Source organism: Littorina saxatilis, linkage group LG8 (genome assembly GCF_037325665.1).
Source record: "Littorina saxatilis isolate snail1 linkage group LG8, US_GU_Lsax_2.0, whole genome shotgun sequence".
Classification (NCBI taxonomy): domain Eukaryota; kingdom Metazoa; phylum Mollusca; class Gastropoda; order Littorinimorpha; family Littorinidae; genus Littorina; species Littorina saxatilis.
The window spans coordinates 29,042,462-29,052,039 of NC_090252.1; the positions used below are offsets into that span (position 1 = coordinate 29,042,462).

General features: G+C 39.5%; 1 long non-coding RNA gene across 1 annotated transcript; it reads right to left on the reverse strand.

Annotated features, from left to right (window-relative positions):
* Positions 1 to 1,705: 1,705 nt before the first annotated feature.
* Positions 1,706 to 4,906, reverse strand: LOC138973234 (uncharacterized). The gene is made up of 5 exons (XR_011457932.1): positions 4,656 to 4,906; positions 4,038 to 4,116; positions 3,301 to 3,397; positions 2,660 to 2,706; positions 1,706 to 1,746 (listed from the first exon to the last, which is right to left on the reverse strand). It is a non-coding gene; the product is annotated as an uncharacterized lncRNA (long non-coding RNA).
* Between the last annotated feature and the right edge of the window lie 4,672 nt (positions 4,907 to 9,578).

Sequence of the window (9,578 nt, forward strand, 5' to 3'; positions counted from 1 at the left end):
GTACGTTCGTACGTGCACGCATGTATGCAGGCATATATGTTTGTCAAGCAGGAACATGCAACATTTTGTTGACCGTATGTGAGTGCGTGTGTAATAAAACCAACGACAAACAATACAAAAAGCTCCAGCTCTGCTTCTTCACCAGTCACAGACGCATTGCGTTGTTCAGCTTTCCAGAAATATATTAACTCAGTCAGAACCGGCTTCATGAATATTTTATTTCAGGAAAAAGTCAATCGAATCTACACAAAAAAAAGGTTATTGCGTTGTTCTGTCTTTGAGACTGTATCACGTAATATTGAGCTACTAGAAGAAACATGTCTGTGGCATAGTTTGACCCAACAGATAGAGAAGTCAACAGAGGTATTCTGCCGTCAGCAGCTTTATTGCTGTTTTGAATTTGATCTTGCATAATTTTATTACATAATTTTGCAACACACAAAGAAATCGTAATTGAATATTTTACGCAAAATTGAATAATTCGCAAACATGTTTGTATGAACAAATATTATTTTAAGAAAATATGAGTGTGAGGATGGACGTATTTTGAGTGAAGTAGCAGAAATTCTTTTTAAGTTCTTTAGCTACATGCACACGTTCTGTTAATTACGTTCTTAGCAGGGAGATCCAGATTAATAATACTGCTGTGACAGGTTGTGGTTTCCATACACACTTTGAATACAGGAAAACAAAAACAAAAACACAGTTAAAAAAAAAATGTGCACATATGATTAAAATATTAAAGTGTACAGAATAAAAGCAAGATATGTACAAAAACAAATCTCGTGGTTCTCTTGTCAAACCCACTGTAGTAAGCACAGAATAGGAGAGAAGATTTTGGAGAAGGTGGCTTAACCTACTGAAGTAAATGATCAAGAGGATTCTAAGCATCCAGTGCTAAAGCTCTCAAATCACAAGACATACACACTTGTTGTGGCTATCCGAACTGTTGATTTAAAAAAACCATACCTACAAATTGTAAACATCTATTACAAAATTATATATATTGTATGGATCTGTCTTTGTAAAATATACTGTACAGAAAATTTTTAATAATCTGCACAAATCTCGTAGTTCTCTTGTCAAGTAGTAGGCACAGAAAAAAAAACCAAAGGTGTTTTGTCTTGTAAATTATACTTTACTAAATGTGTACAGTATTCTAAGAAAAGAAAAATTCTTCCTTTTTATCATATCAATTGCCTCCCTTGAATTTTATTTGCAAAATAACTCTGAGAAAAAAAGCTTTCTACTTAAAAGCAGTGCAATCAGGAAAATGGGTACAACCTGTGTGTATACCTTTATTCCTTATTCTTTTTATTTAACTGAGGATGTCACTACGCAGTTTTACTGATTTAAAAAAAAATTCGCTTCAAATTATCTCCCTTGAACAAACACTTCTTTTTACAATTAAATTTTGTTTACACGAAGAGGTAGTTTTAAGGGTATATACAAGAAAACATTATTGCAACCTTAGATGTATTTACATTTGGACTAATTCCATTAAAAAAAAATTCAAACTATAAATGATAAATCAAAATAAAACAGATTTTGAGGCTGTGCACAAGCTAATAGGATTAAACACGAAAGTCGTACCCAAGAATCGTCAAATACTTTTGCTAACAGCTATACTTAAACATAAGAAAATATGATCTGCATCTCTTGTTATGAAGATGATGACACTGGTCCACCGAAGTGCATGCCATATATGCTCTCCCTCTCAATGGTCTTTCTCTGGCTGACTCGATTCTGAGGAGATAAAAGAAAACACATTCAGTACAAGCTGTACAAAATAACAACAAAACTAGTATTACGTAAAGTAGCTGCTGGTTTCTGAGTATTTGATTGAAGGCCCAATCCGACTTGTAAGAAGTTTGCCCGACTGTCGCAGATTTGGTCAGGTAATTGCATGGAGTAAAATCATGCCTCAATTTGGTAACATACAAACTGCAATATTCTAAGGCTGTGAGTGTGAGAATACATCGGCACCACTTTTTAAAAACTTTCTTTTTGTGTGTGCGCATGTTTTAGTGCCAAAAATGAATAGGCCGAGTGCTCTCTCTGCAAAACTTGTGTGAAGCTTCAGAGCTCTATCAATGGTTTGAAAGAAAAAACATACTTTTCCATTTTTGACGTTCTTGTTCCCTTCCCTGTGAAATTTACTGTCCGTAGATTACCGGATTTTGTTAATGTCCGTGAAAACCTCAACTATTCATTGCTGAGTGCCTAGTGATAGCTATCCCCCTCAACGACCTAGCACTGCTGAATCCTGATTCTTCCCATTGTTTGATTCTGTAATGAAATTGTGTAGTTGGTAGTTATGTGAGCTTCTTCTTGGGGTGGGGAGGGGGGGGGGGGTGGGTTATTTAACCATCAGATCACAAAGTAAGACTTCATTGTAATGTGCAGATATTTGTTCAGGTGCCCACCATTTTCTATGTGAAAACATGTTGCTAACTAACATGAACCCAACCATAAAACGTGATGTAGGTGAGTAGCCCATCTAGAAAAAGGTTCTTTTTTCTAGATGGGCTACTCACCTACATCACGTTTCATGGTTGGGTTCATGTTAGTTAGAAACATGTTTTCAAATTCTCATCAGGCAATCACGGCTGACACTAAACACAGAACAGGTGGGAAAGACATAATTCAATCTACTCACCTTCCTTGCATTGTGAGACTGGCCATATGAATCTGCTGAAGTAGTTCCTGCACATATTTAATCAAATATTTATCTTAATAACGTGTTAATATCGCTTGTTCTAGCAAATCAGACTTGACAGTTTTCTGAAGGCTTGCACAATTTAAGAGCTTGCCTGTCCCCAATCATTACAATAAGAAACAACATCTAGTATGCAAGTATTTGCAGGGTATGAAGGTTTTAATATAATGTCGGTTCTTCTGGGGGCATGGAGAAACACCTTACACAACAAATTTCAAACAATTGAGGTCACACCATAGGTTTACTCACAAACAAACAACAGCAATACAATAAACAGTCTGCAAACGCCTACATGTTGTCTACACTAGGTATAAAGAAACAAAGAAGCACATGAAGACGGGCTTTGTCAAGTAGACCATTATAGCGAATGAGCAACAGCTGATGATCCAGACCACCAAATTGACATGATTTCCCCTTATTCAGTTTGTGATTGTAGTCATATTGACGATGCATGACTTCAATTTTTCTAAGTAAGTCTCTTGGTGCGTTTACGGATACATTCATTGTCACAATTACGACATGCTAATGTCCAACCTGGGTAAACTTCAATTCATGACTTTTTTTTAACATTATGAGCATACCAGAATTATTTTCCTGTTAGACTGTCTTCTTCTTTTTCTTCTTCTGCGTTCGATATTCATGGCTGTCATATCGTCAGGTCAGTGGCTGCCATGAAGTCTGCATAAACCAATTAAATAAATAATTAAGGAAAAAAACCACCCTTACATCATAATAAATCAGAACCATCAAAACCACCCCCCACCCATCCAATAAAACCTGCATACAAAAACACTTCAAAATAAAAAAAATGAAAACATTTAATTCCACTTCAAAAATATAAAAGTTGTTATGTTTTATTTTCATTATCTCTTTACACACACAAAAATTGCTGTGCAAATCTTTTTAAAAACATCAATGCCCGAGACACCAGTAACCTGTTTATGTTGTTGACCTTGTAGCTTTTCAGTTTAAGAGGCTGTTCAAAAAACCGTTTCCCTGGAATCTGCACTATGATAACCATGAATAATACCGTAGGGAAAATATTACATCACCAAGACCTAAGAAATCACACCAACCGACACTCCTCACCCTTATTTCACCCACTATGCCAACCCAAAGACTGGAAAATAATCATCAAATACAGAATGAACAAAAATGCTTGATTTCATTTCTTCAATGATAAGTTGAAAATCTTCATTCTTCATAATAATGTTATTGGCATAATGTGTAATTGCCACAATTTACAGAGTTTTATGAAAACATGGTGCGATAAAAACCAAAGGGAAAACATTTGTTCATATACTGATACCTTCTTTACCTTGTGGCTTGTGTGCCCCAGGTTTAGGAGCTGCTCAAACGTCCATTGCTCCTCAGTCTGCAAGAAATTAAGCGATGGCCTGAAGGAGAATGGAAAAAAATCCTTTGTCAGCACCCTGTGTATGTGTGTGAGTGGGTGTTTTAGATAAATAGGCAGGGTGGGGGGTGTGTGGGTGTGTGCAATAGGTACCACGCCTAATGCAGTCTGCAAAACAAGTGCAACACTTCTACAGAGCTTTTATGATACAAAGCTTCAAATAAGAAACACATTACATATACAATCAAATGAAAGCTGAGCCTGTCATTGCAAAATAAGAAGGAATATACAACAATCCAGTGGCATGTAAAATATTGTTCCTTCAGAAAGATGGCTCTGACAGCAGAAACAATTTAACTTGAAGTTTGAGTCAAAAATTATTTCTCTACATTAGCGAACGTAGGTTACTTGCAGTTATACCCCTCACACATGAAATATTCACAGATTGAATAACAGTTTGTTCCCAATGTTGCTTCCGTGTATCGGTTAGATCCATCTCGGTTAGATCCATCTGCAGAGTACGGATTGTCATCCGTTTAAAAAGGAAAAACAATCAGAACTTGTCATCAGTGATCAACCTACCTTGCAAGAGTGGGGTGAAACACTCACTTCCTGCCAACATGTCTGCAAAAAAAGGAAACAATGCCAATGAAAGCTTAACATGATTCTTGTGTTCAATATGTGTATGTGTGCTTCATTTCTGGGGTGAAAGTGTAAAATATATCGATGGATTGATAGAACAATATAGCCTCAAGTTCACCGCACCAAAAAATACTTATCAATCAACATTGTCATCACTCGATCAGCTATTCCATCTCTTTCATGTGTGTGTGTGTGTGTGTGTGTGTGTGATGGTGTGAGCGTGTGTGTGTTTGTGTACGTGTGTGTGTGTGTTTGTGAACAAGCTTTGAAAAACGTATGTTTACCTTGCTCTAGATCTGATTTTCGTAGGCGGAGACTTCTCTGCCGTGAGGGCGGCTTCGTTTCCCTGGCAGAATTCAACATCTTGTACAGATCTGCTGGTGATTTTCTTTTCCTCCGCTTCGTGAGTCACTTGATCCACAGATTCAACGAACATTGAATGTTCTTTTAGTTCTTGTGACGGAAGTACAATCAAGGAATTAAGTGGGCATTCCTGAGTCCTCTGCTGACTTCATGTCCACAAAGTAAATCGCACAAACTTGCAGAGTTTGAAGGGTAGTTTATTACTTTGAAGAAGAACAGCTAGTCGTCGCTGCCCGTTCAGCATTCTTCGCGCGACTTTTGCAGAGGAAGGCAATGCAGTTTTTTTTCCCTGCTGAATGTTGCCAGGGTGCACAAACTGAGAAAGCATTCCCGATTTTCCACAATGTTCTACTTCTGTAGAGTCTTTTGCACAACATGATTTATAACTGCCAGTGTACGTCTAATTCATGATGCCTACCTGACAGCTGGGTCAAAAGTTACGTTCGAGAAAATATTCGAACTAAGTTCCAAACAACTCGAAGAGCAGACATGTAACATGTGGGATTTTGGCAAGCGGAAACGCCGTAGATCTAATGTCATTCAAGGGTATCGTAATGTGGGAATGTCAAGGCCAGTTTTTGACTGGTTTTGAACTGAAGTTGGGCTCCGAATGGAAATAAACACTTCCTCCAGGTGCGCGACCCATTGATAACAACAGTTGGAACTGGTAGGAAGATGAACAGGTCTTGTGAACTGGCTACACACTGCTACGGTTCAAGTATAAGTTCAAAGTAAACACTCAACTGAGGTGGCAGGTAATGGCGGACTTGACTTCCTTCATAACCAAATATCACTCTTCTGACAAAAAAACGCAAATGCTATGTTAAACCGGAAAATACGTAAACCGGAAAAGGAAGCGCATCAAAACCAAAATGGCAGCCCCCATGAAATTCGAAAGGTCACGGAAAAAAGTCGTGAATACTACTATGTATATAAGTTACAGCTCCGTCCATCCATGGTATCGCCTGATATTTTGTCGAGACTGGGTCAATGAATATGATGACGTCACTCGAGGCTCTGCCGAGAGTGACGTCATTATATTCTTTCACCCCGTCGAGACAAAATATCACGCGATACCATGCATGGACGGAACTGTAACGTATATATGGCATGACCAAAGTAAAGAGAATTTGTCACGGGATGTGGCAACAAATCATTGGAAATTCACCATGGGCAATCAACCCAAGCCTAGAAGTTGTAGAACTATATTTTGTTTCAGTCTTGGCAAGGCCAGTTTTGTCCAGTTCCGGAAAAGACATCATGAATTCATTCACCCTGCCGAGACGAAAAAAACAATTCCATGGATAAAAACGTATAAGCTTATTATCCCGTGACGCATCAAAGCTAAATTTTGTTTTGAAATGTCATTACAACGTACAGATAACTTATAACGACATAATCGCCTTCACAAGACAGGAAAAACGCACACTTTGGTTTTCGTCTGCTACAAATCTAGTCTTGCAAGTTGTTGGTTGACGGAGAGAATAAAGCTTCAATCATACCTTCATCAACAGGAATAAATGCTCAATCCGCTGTCAGTTCGCAACTGAACCTTGTTTTTTTCTTTAACTTTTTGGTTAACATTGAAACGGCGATCCAAAAGAGTGTTTCAGCTGTTTCAAGACAGAGGCTTAGCTCCTTCTTTTGAGTTGCTTTTCAGTCTAAAATGACACCGGAAGCGAACAAATTGTCGCGTATACTGTCGTCACAAAAAGACGTCATGACAAAGTTACACGCAAAGCGAAAGAGACTTTGACGTCATTTACTTTTGTTTGGAATTTTCCGCCTGTTCCTAGCTTGTCAGTGAAGACCTGATGTGAGTAAGCTTACCCTTTGCAGCTGTGAAATAATCAGTCTTGTGTCTCGGTCGTGTAGGTACAGAGTTTGCTTCTGCAATCATTGTGTTCGTGTTGATGACGGCTTCATAAGATTTCCATTTTCTTGTTTCTGCGGCTGCGCAAGTTATTTTGCCTAGGTCATGGCCGAACTTTAGGCCTACGGAGAAATATCGCTGGATATTTTCTCCCTAGATTAACAGAGACAAAGAAGGGAAGTCATGCTGTATACTGCGTTATTCAACTAGGAAGACATTCCGTTTACGCCAAATTCCATTTTTGCCAAAATCCAAAATGTCGCGAAATAGAGATGGCGGCAAAATGGGATGACGGCAAAACGGCATGGCGACAAAATGGAATGTGGCGCTAGTGATTTGACACGGTGGTAAAATGACACATGGCCTATGAAATGTCGCAAAAATGGGATGGGGGCAAAATGGGATAACGGCCAAACGGGATTGCGCCAAAATGGGACGTGGAGCTAATGGTACATGACATGGTGGTAAAATGACACTTGGCCTGTAAAATGTCGCAAAAATGGGATGGGGGCGAAATGGGCTAACGGCGAAACGGGATTGCGCCAAAATGGGATGTGGAGCTAATGGTACATGATATGGTGGTAAAATGACACTTGGCCTGAGAAATGTCGCCAAAATGGGATGGGGCGAATTGGGATAACGGCGAAACAGGACTAATAGATCCCTTGACTTGGGGTAGTGCGACTAGCTTTCCACTCGGAGGAAGCGACAGGAATTTCCCAACGATGGGACATCCTAGTAATGAATTTTTTTTTTTTTAATTCTTAAAATTAACAGAGTCGCGCTACCCCAAAAGTCAAGGAATTTCGTGTTTGTCCCTTGACTTTGGAGATGACAAGAAAATATCGGGCGCAAAAACGTGATTTGTAAAATTTTTCATATAGCTCTGCGGGAGCTCTGCACTTTTGGACGTCCCCATTTCACTGCTGTACAGCAAACATCGTCCCCAAATACCTGTTTGTTTCTAAAAAATCACGCTGGAGGTTGCATTTTATGTAATAACCTCCTGAAATGAGTTTTGACACTTTAGAATGGCATGCAAAATGACACATGGCCTATGAAATGTCGCAAAAATGGGATGGGGGCAAAATGGGATAACGGCGAAACGGGATTGCGCCAAAATGGGACGTGGAGTTAATGGTACATGACATGGTGGTAAAATGACACTTGGCCTGTAAAATGTCGCAAAAATGGGATGGGGGCGAAATGGGCTAACGGCGAAACGGGATTGCGCCAAAATGGGATGTGGAGCTAATGGTACATGATATGGTGGTAAAATGACACTTGGCCTGAGAAATGTCGCCAAAATGGGATGGGGGCGAATTGGGATAACGGCGAAACAGGACTAATAGATCCCTTGACTTGGGGTAGTGCGACTCTGTCACTGCTAGCTTTCCACTCGGAGGAAGCGACAGGAATTTCCCAACGATGGGACATCCTAGTAATGAATTTTTTTTTTTTTTAATTCTTAAAATTAACAGAGTTGCGCTACCCCAAAAGTCAACGAATTTCGTGTTTGTCCCTTGACTTTGGAGATGACAAGAAAATATCGGGCGCAAAAACGTGATTTGTAAAATTTTTCACAACATATGTCGCCTAGCGCCATGTATGTGATGAAACCATTCATATAGCTCTGCGGGAGCTCTGCACTTTTGGACGTCCCCATTTCACTGCTGTACAGCAAACATCGTCCCCAAATACCTGTTTGTTTCTAAAAAATCACGCTGGAGGTTGCATTTTATGTAATAACCTCCTGAAATGAGTTTTGACACTTTAGAAGCGTATTTAACGCTCATTGAAGTTTTAACAAACATTCTAACACCTAAAACATTCATAGCACCGATAACGTAATTCTAGCTCTGCACTTTGTGGCCACATACGTCCCCATTTCACTGCTGTACAGCAAACATCGTCCCCAAATGCCTGTTTTTCTAAAAATCACGCTGGAGGTTGCATTTTATGTAATAACCTCCTGAAATGAGTTTTCACACTTTAAAATGGCATTTAACGCTCATTGAAGTTTTAAGAAACTTTCTAACACGTAAAACAAAAGAGACCCCAAATGCCTGTGTTTTGAGCAAGATGGCATTTTGATACACAGCCGACCCCAAATGACTGTAAAACCACCTATGTGTGTGTGTGTGTGTACAGAAGATGGGACTCCTGAAGAGGGCTCCATCACACTCAAACACTACTGAAAGTTGCACTCGTTATGTGTGTGACACAACAAGGAACATGTAGCACCATAACCATGTTGGTCGTAGTGGAGTGAGATGTTAGAGATCTCAACAACTCTCCGGCCAGCTTTATGAGGGCGGTGCCTACTCCTCTCCCTTGCTGCCTGTGTGAGACAAGGACATCACAAAAGGGGTGTTAAGGTCCCCTTCTCTATACCCCCCCCCCCTCATCCCTTTTATTACTTCATTACTTTTCGTGCTACTTTGTAATAACACAGATGAGGATACAATTGAAAGTCACTTTTCCATTGTAATGCTTGTTACTGTCTCATGTACCAGGAGATGTGTGCATAACTCTCACTCTTGTTGCACATGGTGTATGCATTTAGAGCGTGGAAGTTCCTGTGCTTTTTAGTTATTTTATATGTGCTCCTCTTTTGCCAGGCGGAA